General features: G+C 35.5%; 1 protein-coding gene across 9 annotated transcripts in view; it reads right to left on the bottom strand.

Moving 5' to 3' along the window:
* Nucleotides 1-21,710, bottom strand: part of Cast (calpastatin) — a 108,928-nt gene that overhangs the window by 71,732 nt on the left and 15,486 nt on the right. The window lies entirely within an intron of this gene.

Below are 21,710 nucleotides of genomic sequence, written 5' to 3'. Positions count from 1 at the left end.
ACCAATGTAGTTCAGCTGGAACAAGAGTAGAATTTATAAATATTATCTTTCATTAATTTTTTCCTAACATTTACTAAGCCCTTTGTAAATGTCACTTAAAATATAATATAAAAGCCAGGCACAGTGGCGCACACCTGTAATCCCAGTGGCTTGGGAGGCTGAGACAGGAGGATCCTGAGTTTGAAGCCAGCCTCAGCAACAGTGAGGCACTAAGCAACTCAGTGAGATCCTGTCTCTAAATAAAATACAAAATAGAGCTGGCGATGTGGTTCAGTGGTTGAGTGCCCCTGAGTTCAATCCCTGGTACCAAAACAAAACAAAACAAAACACAAACCTTAATATAAAAGCTTAGATGTGTGTGTGTGTGTGTGTGTGTGTGTGTGTGTGTGTGTGTGTGTATTTATACATATACACACACACAGTCTGACCTTATTTTCAGGTTAGGAACCAAACTTTAGTTACAGATTGTTTCAGCTGATGTATAAGATCTGGTTTCCTTTTTTGAATTGTGTGCGACTTCATGCATTCATTCATTTGTTTATTCACTATAAACCAGGCCCTATTCTAGGCAGTAGAAATAAAATAGCAAAGCTCTTCTCTCACAGCACTTATATTCCAGTAGGAGGTCCCAGTCTTAAATAGATGAACAAAATACAAGATGTTATCAGAGCACAATGACTGCTGAACAGACTATAAAACAGTGGAATGAGAAAGTGACTGGCTGAGTGTTGCTTCAGACAGGATGCATGAAATGGCATTTGCTTGAGTCCTGACTGTCATGAAGAAATCAATCCCATAAAGCTGAGCCAGGAGAGAAGAGGTATCTATCTAGTTGGACAGAGGAGCATGTCCAAAGGCCCTGAGCTAAGAATGGGATTGACATATTAGGGGAACAGGAAAAAGCCAGTGCAGAATGGAATTCATCTACCCACAGTAAGTACAAACTCTCAAAACAAGTTCATCCCACATCGTCCTAACCATTGGTATGTTCTATTCCCTATAATAAAAGGTTAAGATGTTAAGTGAGAATACTAATCCTATGATACATTTAAATATTAGATTATTTTACTTAATTTCCATAGACTAAAAGCATTCCAGCAGATTTTCCCTTGCTAATAAGTCACATTCTTTCTAATATTTATGTGCATCTCTTTGTTGAGTTTTGCAGAAAGTAGGCTGCTAGAAACATTCTGCCTCTTGTCTCTTATTTCCGTTCTCAGGCCTGGCTGAGTCATTTCCTCCTTGCAGTTCAGCATGTCACAGGTACTAAGGATTGACAGGAACAGCAGTGTCTTCTTCCATGCCCTATTTTCCTCTATTGGATTCAAACTCTAAGGCACCAAGTCTGGTCCATTTGCAGGAATCCTCCTGCTCAATAGCAGACTGTTGATATACACAGGTCCTATTTCCATGAACTAGGAATCCACACTACTGGAAGCAGCTGCCTCATCTCCAAATCAGTCTATCAACTAAGAGGTCAGCAAAACAGACACTTTCTGCTGTGCAAAGAAGCTCACTAGAGAATGTACACATAGATGATTTGGATCTTGGGTTGCAGGAAGGCATGAAAAGAATTGTCTAACTTTTTGTATGTCTATTTTAGTTATTATAAAAGTTTTCTACTGAGTAACTCAGAATTAAAGTCTTAAAATCTGTTTTCAAAATAACAATGAAGATTCAAGAACCAGGGGCTAGGGATGTGGCTCAAGTAGTAGCGCACTCGCTTGGCATGCGCAGGGTGCTGGGTTCGATCCTCAGCACCACATAAAAATAAAAGATGTTGTGTCCACCGAAAACTAAAAATATATATATATATACATATATATTAAAAAATTTCTCTCTCTCTCTCTTAAAAAAAAAAAAAGATTCAAGAACCAGGCAGAGTTGCTATGTCATTGCTACATGAAATCTCAGTGAAGGTCCATAAGTGAAGCCTCCTATTATCCTGAGACTTGGTGACTATGCACGAAAAGGTACCACGCTCTCTAGGATAATGACCCTATATTTTTCATGTATGTCTTAAGAATCCCGGCCAAACAAATGCGAGTTATGAGATTATGGTGAAGTTTAGAAACATTTCTAAACACCAATTTCCTTATCTGAATAATAAGAATGACTCTACTTTTATCTCAAGGGTGATTTTGAGCATTAAATGAGATGTGTCCTGAGGTCTGTGCCCACAGGTTTGAAATCCCTGCTTTAAAGAGAGAGCTCCAAGCCAGGTGTGGTGTGGCACACACCTGTAACCCCAGTGGCTCCGGAGGCTGAGGCAGGAGGATCATGAGTTCAAAGCCAACCTCAGCAACAGCAAGGTGCTAAGCAATTCAGTGAGACCCTGTCTCTAAATAAAATACAAAATACATCTGGGAATGTGATTCAGAAAAATACAGCAGAAAAATACAGCTTTATGTTCTTCATGTTCTATATATAAGAAAATAAAATATTCAAAAAGTCTTGCTTCTTTGGTCCTGGAGTAGTGTCTTGACTGTAGTTCTGGCTACACATACATGATGAAGATGCTCCTCTACTCCTTGGGTGTTCTTTCCCCAAATTCAGATGTGCTATGCACATCTATTGTGCGTTATGTGCATACTGTCAGTTTCCTAATCTGGTTATTGTGCTATATAGACACATAAGAGCAATCTATGATGGACTGGGTAAAGAGTACAAATGACCTCTCCATGCTATATTTGCAACTTCCTGTAGATTCATAATTATTTAACAATAAAGCTTTTTTAAATGTGTTAGGGAGAGATATGGAAGATAAAATTTTTAAAAAGATCTGAGCCAAACTTCAAGAAATAAAAAAAATAAATAAAATACATAAATAAAAAATAATGTCTGAGATTAAAAATACACTGAGTGGAACTAAGAACTTATTAGATGATATTGCAGAAGAAAAGAATTTGGAGACAGAGCAAAGGAAATTACCCAAAATGATACACAGAGAAAAAAGGAAGTAAAGGAAACTAAACAATGCATCAGTGATCTGACGGACAACTTCAAGTTGCTGGTTCATGTGTAATTGCAGCCTCTAGGAAGAGGTAAGAGATGAGAAGAAAAAACATATTTGAAGAAAAAGTGGTATTTAGTTTCCAAATTGTACAAAAACTACCAATCTAAGAGGCTGAACAAATCCCTAGTGAGAGTTGAGTATGAGGTAAGATGCAATCTGTGTTTCAGATTTCCATTCCCCAAAGACATTCAGTGATCAGCCATCCACCTGTGGGGGTAAACACCTTTTCCTGTCCTAGCTAAGAAACTGTCTTTCCCTGCCATGATCATGATTTGGAACTTGGTCTGAGCGCCTGCTTCCTACCACCCAGTGATTCTCTTCTCCACTCTCAAGTGCACTGAAAATGAGCGAATGAGGATGTGAGGGAAAAGCACACTCACACATGGCTGGTGGGACTACAAACTGGTATAGCACTATGGAAAGCAATATGCAGATTCCTCAGAAAACTTGGAATGGAACCACCATTTGACCCAGTTATCCCAATTCTTGGTATAGACCCAAAGGAGTAAAAATTATATATATATATATATATATATATATATATATATATATATATATATATATATATATGATGGAATATTACTCAGACATAAAGAAGAATGAAATTATGGCATTTGCTGGTAAATGGATGGAACTGGAAAATATCATGCTAAGTGAAATAAGCCAATTTCAAAAACCCAAAGGCTGAATGTTCTCTCTGATAAGTGGATTCTAAAACACAATAAGGGGGGCATGGAGGGAGAAAGAGAAGTTCATTGGATAACACAAAGGGGAATGAAGGGGAGGGGGAATTGGAGTAGAAAAGACAGTAGAATGAATTGGATAATAATTTTTCTGTTCATATATGAATACATGACCAGTGAAACTTCACATCATATACAACTACAAGAATAGGATCCTAATTACTGTAAGTTATTTTCCATGTATGTATAACATGTCAAAACATACTCTACTGTCATGTACATCTAAAAAGAACAAATTTTTTAAAATGAGTGAATGAGGGAGCTAATCCACCTTTCCGCCAAAACAGTGGCAAATATCCTCTAGAAGTTCTTGAGAAGGAAGCAGGCTGGTGACTCTCTAGCTCACAGTGATGTGTGAGCAACAGACTGAATATTATATGTGACTCAATTTTTGATCACACAAGTACCCAAAAACATAAACATCTATTTGAGTGTTGAAAACTTCAAAGGTTGAACTTGGCAGTTGGCATGCTCAAAAAATTATTCAAATTTTTTGGAACTCTGTTTGTTGAATAGTCTATAGAAACTGCAACACATTATTTGAATATCCTCAAAGGTAAAATCAATATTTATCTTCTGAATGTAGACTTAAGTTACTGGAAGGACTGAGATTAAACAGATTCATATCAGGTTGATATAAGAGGCTAACGAAATGGACAACTGTGAAAAAAATTATAAAAGGAAAAAGGGAAAAAATGGTGAAAAACAACTATATAAATTTTTAGGTTGCCTATTAAATTTTATTGATTTGAATTTATTATTTTCTTTCCTGTTTTATGTTTCTTGCATAAAATATATCTTAAAATCAATATAATGATTTGGTTAGAATTTGATAGTTTTTATTTCTTACTATTTTTAAACCAGCGTTTTTAAATCAATGAAATATTAGACTTGATGAAGTATAGTAATTCCAGGATAAAATCCTTCATTAAACTATGTAAGTTTGGGGTTGAGAGTGTAGCTCAGTGGCAGAGTGCTTGCCTACTATGTGTGAGGCATTGGGTTCGATTCTTAGCACCACCTAAAAATAAAACAACAACAACAAAAGGAGATGCTATTTATTTATAACTACAAAAAATGTTTTTTTAAATGTAAATTTTGATATCTTTGTTACCAAATCAATTCCATTAATTGTCACCTTAAAAAATGACAAGTACTATTTCCACATGGAAACATCTACTTTATTTGAAAATAGTTTCTAGAAAAAGATTGTCTTTCAGATTAGGCAGATTCCCCAACACTAGCAATTACAAAACTGTGACTCGTATTTACCATGTTCTTTTATACCATGGTTTAAGTAGTCTACAAGTAAGTATGAGTTACTTTTATTACAAAAAGAAGTTTAACTGTGTGCTATTACAAATGCAAAGCAGTAAAAGGGATATATTGGTTGCAAGGAATACTGATCAGTAAGTCATAATAAGTATATCTTATTAACTCACAATATTACAAAGAAATTCACTTAGTGAATAAAACGCCCCAGGATTAATGGCCTTAATAACACAGTCTCTGGTGAGCACTCTCCAGCAAATCTAGATTTTTTCTAATCATTCAGTTCCCATTCATCATCTCAGGTGGAATCCTCCAGGTGACCCAGCTCAAGCCTTTCTAGTCTAGAGGTGGCTGCACTGACCAGGAATCAGGAGAGTGCTGTCCTCTCCTGGCTGTGCCTCTGCTTTCAGTTACCTTCTCTCTGGACTCATTTCCTATCTACAGAGGGAAGAGCTTTACCCATACCATGGAAACTGGAATGATTTGGCTTGCTGTATGATCTTGAGTGAAAAGAAGGTAGTACATGGGGGAAAAAAGGTAAGGAAGAGCTAGAGAAGTAAAATACAAAACTTGACAATAGTAGGAAAAAAAAAAAACAACAACTGTAGATGGCCTCCATATTTTAAGGTAGAATACCTCATATAAGTAACTTTTAAAATCAGTATCAGATATTAGTAACCATAGATTTTGAAAGTGAGTTTAATTTCTAACTACACTAATAAATACCATGTGACCTTGGGCAGATCATTTAGTCAAGGTGTGCCTCAATTTCCTCATTAGGAGAAGGGGATTACTATAGGAGATGTGTGCACGTCTATAATGCCTATAAAAGTATTACCTATTACTATTCAGTGGTCTCAGTTCCCTACCACATCTAGCAAATCTACAGAAGAACAGTGCTTACATAAGTTACTTTCCTTTTCTTAAAATTCCTTCTCATTAAGGTGGTAAAAATTAATGTTTTATCCTTGTAAGCATACCTACTATGCTTACAAGGAAAGTGTAATGCTTTGCTAAAAGGTTAAGAAAGTTGCCAAGGGCGGAATTTTACACATCAACAAAATACTATTCTATGGTGCCTTCTGAATATACCTACTCGATAAGATTACCCCTGCAGGGTGGGAATGATGTGAATCTATAAAGATCTGTAAATTGCATGCAACATTTTTGGAGGTGACTATGTCTTCATATGTGTGTGTAGTTTTCAGAGAAAAGATCACAGTTTTCATCAGATTCCAAGGGTATTAACTAAAAATATTTAAGATTTTTTGCTCTCTAAGTTGTCTATGTGCTTAAGTGTTTATAGTGTGTTCTTATCTAAAACATGTTATTCATGCCCCCCCAAAGCACATTTCTCTCTTTCTCTCCACCCCCTTCCACACACAACCCAGAAGCAGCTTTGTTCTAGAAGTAACCCTTAGGGGCTCCAAAGTAAAAAGGCTCCTTCCTATATGCTGCACTCTTTATTTAAGATATAAGAAGACAGATGTATAGAATTGGTTCTGATCATTGTTAAAACACTCTTATATTATTCTATTACCTATGCTGCTTATTTCTCTTTTTCTTCTTGCTTAAATATACTTAGCATAAGGAGAAAAGTAGAAAAAATATGAATTACTTACAATCCTGTCAATCAAGACAACTACTTATTTTTTATTTTATTAATACAAAAACATGTAATCATATTACATGTATGTTATATAAATGGAATGTAGGTATTTCACTTTTTTAATAACATAAACATTTCCTCTGATATTAAATGTTCTCCAGAGTTCGGTGTTAAAGATGCCTTCGTCATTACATTTGTGCTTCAATTTTTACAATTCATTACTTCTGTACATTTCTCTCACTGTTGGTTTGTTATTATTATTTTAAAAAGCTATGATAAATATGTTTATCTATAAGTCATTGAGCATATCTCTGATTATATACTTAGAACAAATTCCTAAAATTTGAATTTCTAAGTCAAAAATTTTAATCATTCTTATTCATGACTCTTAGTCATGGATTTAACATTTTAAAATATCTTATATTTTATTAAAGAAAAAGTCTAATCACATTTCTAATATTTCTAATCATATAATTTATTATTTTTCAAAATTCCAAGGAAAAGATATATATAAAATCAAACCAAACTTCCTCAACACACACAGACTCCACACATGTGCACTGAGAAGGACAAAGTTAGTAATGTGTTATCACTATGAAGGCAAGAAATAGTTTATTCCACAATTTTTTCCACCACAGTATGAAATTACCTATTTTAGCCACTGGGTGTCACCTGAAGTATATGTTTAGCATCCAAGCAGCTATTTTAGCAGTATCTCTGCTTTATAGCTAGTGGTAAGAACCCTCTCAATATCTCTTAAATTCGATAGTCATTCACCTTTTTATTTCATTGTTCACAGAAATAAATTTATGATCTCAGATTCTAATGAGTCCACTCACTATATGGAAAAGGAAAGAAAGCAAATGACAAAATTAAATTCAGAGAAGCAAATTTTTATCAAGTACTGAGTGAACCCAAAATCAACATGCAAATATGAGATCCCTTTACCTTTCAGTTTCCTATACAGTTTTTCTTCAAAACTGCATTTTCAGATTTCAAATTTTATACTCCTGGAATTTACTAGAATCCACACATTTTCTCCTTGACCTCAAATGAGACCACTTAAAAATCAGAGATTTGGTTTGTAAAAGAGAAAGTCCTGAGATGCCAAACTTCATGTGAATGACCACTAGGAAGTCTGGAGTCCTAATGATTAAGATTAATGTATGTTTAGAAGTCACTGTGAGGTCTTTACAAATAATCCCTTTCTCATTTGATACTGTTTAACTAGTTAATGAATCCAATTACCTATTAAAACCTGGCAGAGATCAATACCAAACAATCCAAAGCATCTCAGTCACACACAGATTCTCTTATCCCTGATGTTTCCTCTTCATAAGTTTCCATTCTCCAACCTCCTACCCTGGTCTTTGATTTTAAATCTCCATTTTTCTCTTACTGCATTTAGAATTGAGTTCAATCTCTCTCTCCTACTGCAAAATGCCATTGCAGTGGCCCCTATGCCCTTAGCGATAGGTTTGAATAAAGTTTGTCTTACCATTCCCTAGAAGTGTCACGTCACGAGTACTTTTTAATAGTTATGGTTCTGTGACTTGGATAGGATGGACGTATCATTTTATCCATGGCCTCTCACCCTTGACCCTGGGTGGATGGATGTTTCATTTTATTCCTGGCCTCTCACCCCTGACCCTGGGTGTGCCACTTTGATGCCTTTATCTTCACTCTTGGCTGATCCATTTTAAGTCACAGCACCCCTGAACCACGATTCTGGACCAATGCCCTATGAAGCTGGTGAGGACAGATATTTACCCTTAAGATTCTGAATGCACTCTCTGAAGCTGGGTGAAAGTCTCAGGCTTCTTTAGAAAGGTATCTCCTGAGCTGGAAGGTCTTCCTGGCTTTGTTTGGAGTGAAGATTTTTCATTACCTGACCCCTGGGCCTGGGTCTGGGCTGAAAAATTCTCCCAGCAGTGGGAATCCTCTCCTGGACTTCTGGGCTGGATTTTTTTCTCCCTGCCTCTCTGTGAGGCCTTTTTGTTTTATCTGATCCTATCTCTCATATGAGAACTTGAAACCCCTCTTCTCAAATCCCTGCCAACCACATGCTCCTCCAGCTCTGTCTACCTCCTTCTTGCTGGTATGATTTCTCTAAGGATAATTTGAACTGTTAATGTTCCCTTTAGAAAACTTAAGATGTCCCCAGAATGGCTCCTCCAAGAAGCCTTTCTTCCCATCAGGTCCTATCCTCCTTTCTCATCTAACTACCTTTAATCCCCCTTTAAGCTTCCTTAAATCCTTAGACATGTCCCACTTTGAACCTCTACCTCTTCCACTCCTCTCTGTCCACCCCTGCCAGACTTTTCCTTCCCACTTCAGGTCCTCAGTTTTCTACAGTGGCTTGCAATTTAGGACCCCACCCCATTGGGGAGATCTCAAGGGACTGGGGACCCCAAAAGCAACCACCTGAGGCTGAAAAGGTTAAAGGCTAACTTGAAACAAATAGTATTTTATTCACTCAAATGAGGCTTTAGACAAATCCAGATAGCTGCTTAATGTCTTCTGGGTCACTTGTCTAAAACTTTATCCATAGCCTTCCTGAGAGTACATACCGAGGCAAATGAAAATCTACAAATCTGTCCACAAATGTTGCTATACAGTATTAGTCTTCTCATTAAATAGGTAGCCTTGGTTTGATCCATCTGTCAGAAACACAATGCACATAAAATTTAAAGTGCAGTAAGAGCAGGCTCAACTCTTTGATACAAACCAGTGAATTATTTATGGTTGTCTTTTCCTAATTAATAATTAAGATGGTAGAATGAAAGCTATAAGACCTTCGCATTTTTGTATATTTATGCAAGAATATTTATGTATGCATACATACTACATATATATGATATTTCCCTACCCCAGATGGCATTACCAAATATGTTAGTCAGCTTTTAATTGTTGACCAAAATACCCAACAAGAACAACTTAGAGAAGCAAAAGTTTATTTTGGCTCATGGTTTCAGAGGTTTAATCCATAGTTGGCCAAATCTGTGGTTCTTGGCCCAAGGTGAGGCAAAAAATCATGGCAGAAGGCACGGCACAGGGAAGCTGCTCCCCTCATGGCAACCAGAAAGCACAGAGGGAGGGGAAGGGGCCACAGGGAAGATGAATCCTTCCAGAGTTTGCCCCCAGTGGTCCACCTCCTCCAGCCATGCCCCACTTGCTTACAGTTACCACCCAATCATTCCATTCCAACTAGGATGGACCGATGAGATTACAGGTTCTCACAATCCCATCGTTTCATCTCCAAACATTACTGCATTAACACAAGAGCTTTGAGGGGATATATCATATATCAAATTATTTTTTTAAGGTACTGGGGATTGAACTCAGGGGCACTCGACCCCTGAGCCTCATCCCCAGCCCTATCAAATTAACTTATGACATTCATTGAAGAAATTCTATTCAAAGTGACTTAGAGATAAGTGAGCATTTTTGCAAATTAAATATTTCCCAAACTCCAAGAAAACAAAAAAACTAACTTGGATAAATCTTTGGTAAATAGGATTATTTAATATTACAAATTTAATGAAACAAGAAGGGAGATCAGTAGAGGAAAGAGACCAGGGACATGGAGGAGGAAAGGGAAGAGGAACTACTGGGGAATGACATTGGCCAAAATATATATCATATTATGTACATGTACAAATATGCAACAACAAATCCCACCATTATGTACAACTATAATGCACCAATAAAAATATGTCAGAAAAATTAGTAAATAAAAAGGGGTAGAGATGTGAAAAGAAAGAAGTTATGTTTTCTGAGTTATTAGAATGAAATGCAATAAGTATATATAATTTTAATTTACCTGGGTTTGCTAATCAAAAAAACACTATTTTAATATTTAATTGGGAAATATCTTGAGGTGATGGCTAGTTTTGTTTGGTAGTATAATATGTCTTCCTGAAAACACTTCCCAAACACATAACTTTTAATCTTAGGTTTATGTTATGTAATAGATATTCATTAAGTATCTAAATCATTATTAAATAAGATAGACTACTGAAACATTCACTATTATGTTTAAGTTTATACATTTTGGCATCTTATTTTTATATGGTATATAGAGAGGCTAAGTATAATTGAGTCTGATAATAAACATATTCTTTTTGCTTCATGAAAAACTGTAGTATGAAAATGCATGTGAGAAGCAGATGTTCAGTAGGGAAAATAGATAAAACAATAATTTACTGTACATCTACAAAAGTTAGAAACGATTTTGAAAGATTTTTACTTATAAGGAATTGATAAGTATTTGAGGAGATAGATATGCTTAACCCAATTTAGGCATTACACTATATACAATATGTATTGACATCATACTAGTCCATTAATATGCATGATTTTTTACCTTTTTATGTACCAGTTCAAAGAAATTTAATAAAAAAAGAAACAGCTTGTGTCTATAAAATTGTGAGGTGGAATATTCATAACATTTGCTGCTCTGCTACATAATGTTGGTATCTCAAGAGTTTCACAATTGTCTATTTTCTACATTTTGTAAGAAAGGTTACTAATGATTAAAAATTATAAACAATATATATAAATGAAACTTCTGTAAATCATAAGGGTGAAAAAATAACTTTGTTTGAAAAGTACATAAGGTATGTAGAATGTGCTTTTTGTTAAGGGAAAAATAAAGTAATTACATTCAAGGTAGAATGATTGGTTGTTCCAGACGAGTTAGAGGAGAATGTCAGGGATTAAACAAAGCTGGATGGATATAAGAAATTTGGAACAGGTTTGTGGAAGTGAACTTATCTCATGTAGTCAAACTGGCTAAAAATTGAATGGATTTATTTAAAAGAGTTTCATTTTGTTTTTTAAATAAGCCTTAATTTCAAAAGTACCATGGTGCAGGCTGGGGTTGTGGTTCAGTGGTAGAGCACTTGCCTAGCATGTGTGAGGCATTGGGTTTGATTCTCAGCACCACAAAGAAATAAACAAATAAATAAATAAAGGTCCATCATCATCAACAACAACAACACAGAAGTTTAAAAAAAAAAAGTACCATGGTTTGAGCCAGGCACAGTGGCACACACCTGAAATCCCAGCTGCTTGGGAGGCTGAGGCAGGGGGATTGCAAGTTCAAGGCCAGCCTCAGCAATTCAGTGAGGCTCCGATCCTATCTAAAAAAAAAAAAAAAAAAACAGGACTGGGAATGTGGCTCAGTGATCAAGCACCCAGGCTTTAATCCCCAATACCTTAAAAAAAAAAAAAAAAAAAAAGTGCAGTACCATGTTTCAAAACTAGAACTTGGGTTTTGTCTTAAAAATGACAAAAGTTTTCTTGAATTATTGGTCTGATCTAAATAAAAGATCGTAAAAACCATGTTTTTCTTTCTTATTTATTTATTTATATTATTTTTAAGTTATCCTTGGAAACAATATCTTTATTTGGTTTATTTATTTTTATTTGGTGCTAAGGATTGAACCTAGTGCCTCACATGTGCAAGGCAAGCACTCTGCCATTGAGCCACAATCCCAGCCTTCTTTTTTATTTTTTTAATCTTTTAAGTGATCTTCCTGAGAAATTAAGATTTTGTTTTAGGGTAATTTCCTGTGTCTTATGTTAACCTTTATCACTTCATCGATTACTTAAGAGAAACTAAGTATTATTGCATACTTATCTGTGATATTATTTAATTAAATGTTCAAATCTTTTGACCTTTTGTACAACTTCCTAAAATTCTAAGTGAAGTCTTTCTTGTTCTCAGACTCACTCTGAGATTTCCTAGTGGACCTCTGGAAAATCCCAAAGAATTTATTTTTTCACCTTCGAAAGTAAAAAGTTAAAAATCTGTTCATTTGATATGTGAAGCTGCATGGGAAGCATTGTCAGATAAGAAATGATACTTAACCTTCACTAGATTGTATTTATATGGGTATTTATATGTTGTTATTTCTGAAACTGCATGAAGTCCATAGAAATATGCCAATACCCTCACAGTCTGTGATATGCCCTGGTATATTATATTATCAGTCATTAATACAGTAAGTTTTTAAAATGTTGTATGCTGGGAAAAATAACCAAATTTTCTTTTCCCTTGTGCTATAATAAACCGGTAATAAGATCTTTCTTTAGAATCAGGAAAGTGCATAAAATTGTTCACCCAAGATTGAGCAGTATAAGAATTAATGACATGGGACTGAATAAACTGATAAGGATCATAGCAGTTTGGGTTTTAAAACTTTCCTTGTTCTTTTTGTTCCATATTTCCATATATAAATAACCCCTTTCCCTTTTCTCTTAAGTTATTTGTACCAGTAAAAATTCAGTAGGTTACATACTTTTATAATATAAAATACAATATTGATCTTTAGTCCCTATCTGATTCTTCTAAAATTTGGAAGTTTTTATTGAATGTTCTTATTTCAATGACAATAAAATTATTTCCATAAATTCAATAAAGATCTATTCTCCTTTAAAACAAGAAATAATTTGGAAAAAAACTGGTTATATTACCAAGAACTGACTAGAATGTCCTATTTGAGTATAATAGATATAGAATTTGATTTAAGGAACAAAGATTGACTTTATGGAGTCAATGATTACAAAACCCTTTAGGAAAAATCTGCCTGGTACTGACTTTCAGGTTTCCAGCCTTATAGGTGAGAAAGGATGATCACTTCTTGGCAAGCATGGGAAACTCAGGGCATCATTGTGATCAAAGAAAGCAATGAACCCTAACCTATTGGTACAGAAGAGGAAGTATGGTGGTGAGCTCTTGGTTTGCCTTTCTAGCCTTGACAGCCTTTTGAAAGTTTAAAGATTCATGAAAAGTTCCAACTAAGGAAACTCAAAAAGACTAGGTAGTCAATTAACCATTCTTCTTGCCAAATATAATGAGACAAGACTTATTTTGTAAACAAGAACCAAAAAGGACGTAATTTTTGGAGAGAAATTTTGTACCACTGTAAAACTGTAGTATGATTTATAGGTTTTTCAACTCTTTTTGATTTCCTCAAATTTCTGGCTACAACTCTACAATTTTTTCTCTCATCCTTCTGACTTGGCATATAGGACTGAGAACTAAAACTGCCCTTTTCCCAAAGCCCTACAATCTAAAGCCGGACAACTTGATATTAACTTCAAGGAAATCTCCACAACAGATAACACATGGCAGCCTTTGTGCCTGCTGCTCTGTGGACCAGTCAAAAAATTCTCCCATGCCGTTACCAAGGAATTCCAATGGCAAACCAGGACCTGAATCAGATTGCCACTGCCACACTTGCTCCATCTAAGGATGCTTCAAGTTCACATCTAGAAACCTTCCTCTGGAATCACAAACTGTTTCCAATGACTAATCCTTGTTTTTCTTTTATTTTTAAAGAAATTGCCTTTCTTCAGTGCCTCACTTCTCACACTACCCAGAAAGTGTCCTCCACTATGAATAAGTGTCATACATGAGTTTTCTTTATAGCATTTATTCTTTTTTTAACATTTTTTTAAAAAAAACTTATTTATTTTTATGTGGTGCTGAGAATCGAACCCAGTACCTCGCACATGCTAGTAAGCACTCTACCACAGAGCCACAACCCCAACATTTATTTTTTTTTGTGTGTAATGAAACACCAATTTCTCCCCTCTTTCTCCCCTTTCTCCTTCTTCTTTATTAGCTGTCCTTCACATAAATCTATGTATACTGGAAGAAGAGTCATCTATGTAGAATCTCCATTCAGCATCCTCTCAATCATAACCTTAGTGCAATGGACATCTCCTATCACTCCACAGAAGCAGCTCAGAAGAGTACTGACATCCTCCCAGTCTCCAGTCAGGGTCTTGCCTCAGTCCCCATCATTCTGGAAATATTAGCAGCTTAGGTCCTGCTGACACTCTTTGCTACTCCTTACACTTTCCCCATTGATTACTCTCCAGTGCTCAGTTTTCTCCTACTTTTTTGCTACTTCTTTGACTTATTCTCCAATTTCTCTTTCCCACCTTCTACCTAGGCATTTGTCAATATTTGCCTTTAATTTCTCTCTCTTTTTATTCTACACTCTTTTATGCAATAGTTTCAACCAAGAATTTTCAATGGTAGGTTAACTAGTTTGTGAGTGTGGCTTTTCATAGCTTCTACAGTAGAAGTGGCTTAGAGTTTTTATCTTGAATTTTGTAAACTTTCTACATCTCTCAGAATTTAACCTGAGTCTGTGTCTCAGGATACAATGATGGTTTTAATGTCTATATAATGCCTGATGTTTTATTACAGGGTTTGAACTTAAATGTATGCCCCATTCATGAAGAGCTATATTAGAGGCTCCATGTAAGGAAACAATTCTAGTACCCACATAAACAAGTTCACTCATAAAAAGGCAAGCAGTGACCTAAATTATTTCATGGTGACTAACAACTAAAAGAAGACAAATGTACAAGAATCCACATAAACAAATCCCAGGGGGGAAAAAAGCGAGACTGTGAATGTCCCTTAGTAGCTGATAATCTCCAAACTCATAAGCTTCAAGACTCCTGTTGAAACCTATAGGAATCACACACAACCGACAAATGAAAGAGTCTAAAATGAAAACTTATATCACATGTTATATCCAAAGAAGAGCAGAATGGAAAAGACTTGAAGAAGCTAAACACTGTCATTACGAGACAATCCCAAGAATTCTTGGCATAAAAATACAATTATTTTAGCAGTTTCTAACCTTTCATCTTCTCACAGAGGTGGAGAAAATTTCATTAAATATTGAAGAAAGTCAACCCAGTGCCAAAATCTAGGCAGAATCTCCACTCTAGTCAAAGCCAATGAACTGTATTGAAAGGCACTATTGGTGAGCATCTTGTGTCATGACTATGAAACGGAGCAAGTCTATATCCATGGAAGTTCTTTTCTCTCTCCTGAATTCTTTGATTCCACATGGAAATGCAAGTCTAGAAAACCTAGTGTCACTCCTCTTGAAGAGAATCATTCTCATGAGGCAATCTATCTTTATTCCCCTGGTGAATAAAGTAGAATTGGGGACTAAACTCAGGATCACTCTACTATTTAACTACATCCCAGCCCTTTTTGTTTTGAGACAGGGTCTTGCTAACTTACTCAGGCTGGTCTCAAACTTGCAATACTCCTGCCTCAGCCTCCTGCATTGCTGGGATTACAGGCATGTGCCACCAAACCCAGCTAGGGTCTATTTCTAAAATAATTTAATAATTACTCTATTTCTAAACTAATTAAAACACTACAAATCATGGAAACAAACTAAACAAATTGGGGAACATGGGTTTGTGGGCAGGGTGTAGCAGTGGCATGCTGTAATCTGGGGAGAATGTGTCCTAAGTAAATGGTCTTCATGAGGGTAGAGGTAAGAAGGGCCCCATTAGCAGTACATCCTAAGGAGTGAAGTTCTTCCCTGTTTCAGTTCATACTGATATTCTATACTGATTAAAAGCCTTTTAGAGACTGGAGTTTCACCAGGAGTATATACATCCATCTGTCAAAACCTTAGATCTGAGGAGATTCACCTATGGGCAGGGACAGAGAGCAGGCATTGGACAACACCCTCATAATTGTTGGCATGCTCTGGGTACAGATAGAGCCCTACTTCAAAGTGGGGAAAGAGAGAAGTCCAAAGTGCTACCAAGGAAGGAAGAGAGCATCATCATCCTGAAGGCTGAAAAACTGAAGATCTCATAGAAAGATATGTTACAAGAAGAAAACGTAGGAAAAAGCTTACCTCCATGATAGGAAACGTGATAGAATTACCTCCATGAAATGTGTAGAGAGCTACAGATTGAGATGAAAAGGTAACAAAGAAGGACAAAAAGAGAGCTAAGAGAAGAGACGGCCCAAAACAAACACACCACCTCCATTTAGAACTGTATTGAAAGCTTCAAAGAGCAGAATTAAGAAGTAAAAACATGAAGGAGAAACTTTAGAAATTTCCTCAGAATGCAAAAGAAATATCAAGGGCTGGGGCTGGGGCTCAGTGGTAGAGCACTTGCCTTGCACGTGTGAGGCACTGGGCTCAATCCTCAGCACTACATATAAATAAACAAATAAAAAAGTAAAGATACTGTGTCCACCTACAACTAAAAAAAAATTTTTTAAATGTCAAAGAGAGAAGACTGTGAGGCAGAAGATTAATGAATGTCTAATCTCAGAATTATTATTTGTGTTTTGAGAAGAAACAGGTGAAACTTAAGAGCAATAACTAATAAATTAAGTAATAGAAATTACAGAAAAATAATTTTAAAAACATAAAGTCATATTTGGCAATTTTTAAATGTAGAAATAATATTTTAACATCTCATAAGCATGAAGGTAAAAAAATTAACTAGACTACTCAATTTTCTCAACAGGATGAAAGGTCAGAAAACCATGGAGTAACAGGTGCAGAATTTGGAGGGGATAGAACTGTTCCCTAAAAATGTTGTACTATAATTTTATATTGATTGCCTGTCTTGGGTAAAATCAGTAGTAAAATATGCTTAGATTCACAAAACTATTCTCCTACCCTGAAAAAATTATCTTAAAAAATATCTGACCAACAACAACAACAACAACAACAAAAATAGATAAAATTTTAGAAGCAAAAAATAAGGAAACTGCAGTCTACAAGAATTTGGGGGTTCCAGATGGATTCAGTGTTGCCACTAGTGTCTGGATCTTCAGGTGAGCCAGGTGGAACTGGCCGTGGCCCAGCTCTGCAGCTTTGCCTCTTTCTTAGCATTGAAACATGAGCTTGTGAGCCACAGTGAACACCCCACAGCTATCTCTCTGTCAAGACCCATCTCCCTTAAATGGACAATTATCCAAGTACTCTTCCAGGATTTGTTTATGTTGACCAACTCACATGTGGGGATGTTAAATGTTTTATTTTAAAAAAAAAGTAAGTTTCCCCCTTTAAACCAGAACACCAAGTATTGACCAGATTAAAAGCCATGTTTAATCCCAGGTGTAGACAGAAGATAAAGTAGGATAAGTGTGTATGAGAATTTGTTTATATCAATTGTTACCCATTCTTTAAACCCTTCTCAGATGTAGAGAAATTGTAAGACCAAAAGGTTCATGAACTAAGGACCCAAAGATAGAGTGACTATAAAGCAAGGAAAAAGAAAAACGAGTACATTTATCACCAGTACATTTATCACTTCATCCTACAGTGAAGTGGGGGAGGCGGGGAGAAATCCTTCCAAACCTGCAATAAAATCTATTTAAATTATTTGACTGACACATCTGGCCACATTGGAGGAGTGTGAGCCTCTTAGCAAAATAGTTTAGTGAAATACTGGGGAATGGACTTTAAAGCACAAAAGTGGTCATGATCTCACAGAGTACATTTTAAAAGCTTCAAATTTAATAACGGATTTTTTATGACTAAAAAAAAGGAGGTATAAATAGAGGAGAATAGAAACTGTGTCTTAAAGAAAAAGATGCTTGTTACATTTTCCTTACCATAACAGAACTGAGGCATCCTCTTCTTTACTATTTACCTTTTCCCTTTCTTTAAAATGTATGAATTAAACAGTGACTCAAATTTAAATTATGTTTTTACATTTTTCCTTTAAATGAATTCAATCTTTTTTATCATTAAATCACAAAAGTAATATGTACTTGGGCAAAAAATAATACTAATACCCAGAGTCTCAACACTTAATTATAACCACTACTATAAAATTTTGTGTGTATTCTTAAATCAATGTAATAACATTGTGCACTCATAATTATTATATGGGGCTGGGGATATATATCAGTTGGTAGAGTGCTTAGCATAATTATGATATGTACTATTTTGGTAACTTTTTAAAAATATAGCTAAAACATAATAATTGAAAAAGTCTTAAAAATGCTAATGAATTTTTTTAAAGATATCATCTTCTAGAATTCTAGCACCCACAGAGATGGCCACTATTTATATCTTGGCATATTCTCTATGTCTCTTTTACTCCTATATAGTTCTCCCTTAGTATATGTGAAATTGGTTTCAGGATGCCCCACCCCCAACAGGTACAAAAATCCATGATGCCCTAGACCCTTACATAGAATGGCATAGTATTTCCATAAACTTCAATTCTCCTGAATATTTTAAATCATCTCTAGATTATTTATAATACCCAATATCAATGTAAAAGCAATGTGAATAATTGTTCCATTATAGTATGTTATATCATTTAGGGAATAATGGCATGTGAAAAAAGTATATACATGTTCAGTGTGACACTTTTTTCCCAGATATTTTTAATCAAAGTTTGATTGAAGCCCTAGGTATGGAATGCACAGTACAGAAGGCTAACTTTATGTTTGGTGAAATGTCACATATCCTGATTTCTTTTTTTATTTGTCTTAATTAGTTATACATGACATCACAACTTCTAAACAAAGATAACAAAAGAGCATCATTAACAGGGACCTACAATGAAAATGTATTTATTTATAAATATCCAGGTAGATAAATATCTGGAAATAGAGACATCCCCAAGGGGCTTTTAAGTACATAGGAAGTTTACACAGATAGTAATTTAGAACTGAAAAATGAAGAAACCACAATCTCAAGAATTTTATTCATTGTGGTTCATAAGATGCTGAGGTTAAATGTTTTCTGCTATCAAGTCATTCAATCTTTGGAGCACAGGATGGGGATGGGAGGAAAGCAGAAGAGAAGATATATGATCTACTTGTCTCCCTTGTATATTCTTTATTCAGCAGAGTAGCAGATAAGAAACTGTTTGGAAAAAGGAATCAGTTTAGGAAACCTTTCTCTGGTAAATGAGATAAGAAAGTTAATGATAACTGATCACAGAATGGTAGGTTAGATAACAAATTCAGATTGTACATGATCTTATAATCATGAACACATAGGCAAAACAATGTCTAATGTGATTTGCTTGAACTGTCTCCAGAACCAAGATATCTCATCAGTGGCTTACTTGAACATAAGGTGATGCTAGACACTTGGGGAATGAATCATTTACACCCATGCTTGTCTACTCTGGCAAAAAGACATGGGCAGAATTCGGTGAGAGAGGAGAGAGCTCTCTGAAACAATTCCAGTTTTCAGTACTGCCTTGTTTGAATTGTTTTTTTTTTCTCAAATAAACAGTATCACATTTATTTTGTCTAAAGCAATAATTTAAGACGAGGGAGCAAAGGCAATGGCTCTGTTCTCTATGTCTGCTGGCAGAACAAACCAACATACCCAGGCTCCAGAAAAGATTACGGGTTGTAAATGTGAATTTTCCAGTGATGCTATAAAACAATGTCAGAATTGTTTGATTACTAAGAGACAGAAGATAACTCCCTTCTTCTTCCTGTTGAGGTAGAAGTTCAGCCTTCCAGTTTCAAAATCAAAGTACTGTGTCTACCTCTATGGACCCAAAACCTTGACTTCTTCCCTGGTGGCATTTGTCGTAGGATGTCTAAGAAGTGTTTCCCAACCCTTTTATAAAGACAAGATGAGAGGTTTTATACTCCAGATATAATAAAAAGACAACTCTGTGCCAGCAGTTGTTGTCTAAACAAGCAATGCTGATGACATTTGTTATGGTTTAGGTATGAGGCATCCCCCAAAGCATCTGGGTTAATGCAGGATTATTCAGAAGTGAAATGACTAGATTGTGAGAATTGCAATCTAATAAAATCATCTAATTTGAATGGACTGGGTGAAAATTGTAGGTTGGAGGGGCATGACTGGAAGACATAGGTTACCATGGGAAAGCTCTGAAAGGGTTCATTGCTCCCAAAGCACCTTCTTCTCTCTCTCTCTGCTTCCTGGCCTCCATGAACAGAGCAGTACTTCTCTGTCAGGCCCTTCAGCAATGATGTGCTGCCTCACCTTGCACCAAGAGCAATTGACTCCACTCACCATGGACTGAACCTCTGAAACCTAGAGCCTAAATAAACTTTTCCTCCTCTAAGTTGCTTTTGTCAGGTGTTTTGGTCACAGCACTAAAAACTAACACAACATTCAGGATATACTATTTAAGCCTCCAAGTTATAACATAATTGGCCAGAAAGACCATATAAAAACACTTGACTGTGTTGGAAAAGATTTTGCTCTGTGTGTGTGTGTGTGTGTGTGTGTGTGTGTAAATAGTTTAATATTGATTACTATTAATAGAGAATGATATCCAAAAACATGTATCATAGTCTGGAGTGTAAAGGAATGCTATCGTTTTCAAATAGGAAATGTTTGCTATTTGTCTAAATAATTAATTTGGTTAATTATCTCTTAGTTAGACAGTAGAGTTGATAAAGAGATTAAATGATGCCAGATAGAGTTACAGACATTAAAAGAGAGAAATACATTATTTTTCATATGGAAATGTATTTCTTTAATAATTAAAAAATGAAACCTTAATATAAATTTATTTTTACTTTTTATTTTTTTAAAACTTACTCTGTATGGCAACAAAAAAGTTTAATACAAAATTGACTGATAAGAAATAATCTAAATTATATTTTCATGGATATTGGTAATGGAAACAATGGTAGAAAGTCGAGGAATAAACAGTGCAGAATATATAGTAGCTTCTAGTCAAGAGGTATTGAATATTCTGGAACTGCAGAGAATAAGCATGGAGAAGACTAAAGTTTCCAAAAACACCAGCTTAATCTTGATAGTATGAAGATAAAATAAAGCACTTTATGCTTTCTAAATTTCCATATATCTTTTGGGATCGGCTTTTGACCATTTAGAAGGTAGAGATAACACAATTTCTACTGACTGAAGTTGAATAGATCTCCTGATTCATAATGTGCAAAAAAGGAGCAAAATGAAGGCAAATCCAATATCCTTTCAAAAGACTGAACTTTCACACGACCCTCCCCCAGACAAGTGGGTCAAGGCTGAAGGTGCACAAAACAGTGCGTCATTCAGTGAATGGAGAGATTCACAGGAGCAAAGAAAACCCATCTCAGAATGGGAAGATTTGGTTTTACTAGTATTTCCACAGAACCAAGGCACATAAGAATAGTTCGCTTTTCCTTTTGTCTACAAACCCGAATAGTTAATGTAGGTCATCATTGTCCTCCTTTCATGGTGCACTCTCCTGAGAAAGGGTTTCCTTTCCTACTACAGCTTTTGGCTGCCCTTCTATCCCTATCATGTTC

The sequence above is a fragment of the Ictidomys tridecemlineatus genome, chromosome 1, assembly GCF_052094955.1.
Source record: "Ictidomys tridecemlineatus isolate mIctTri1 chromosome 1, mIctTri1.hap1, whole genome shotgun sequence".
NCBI lineage: Eukaryota > Metazoa > Chordata > Mammalia > Rodentia > Sciuridae > Ictidomys > Ictidomys tridecemlineatus.
This window is presented reverse-complemented; position numbering and strand designations above follow the sequence as displayed.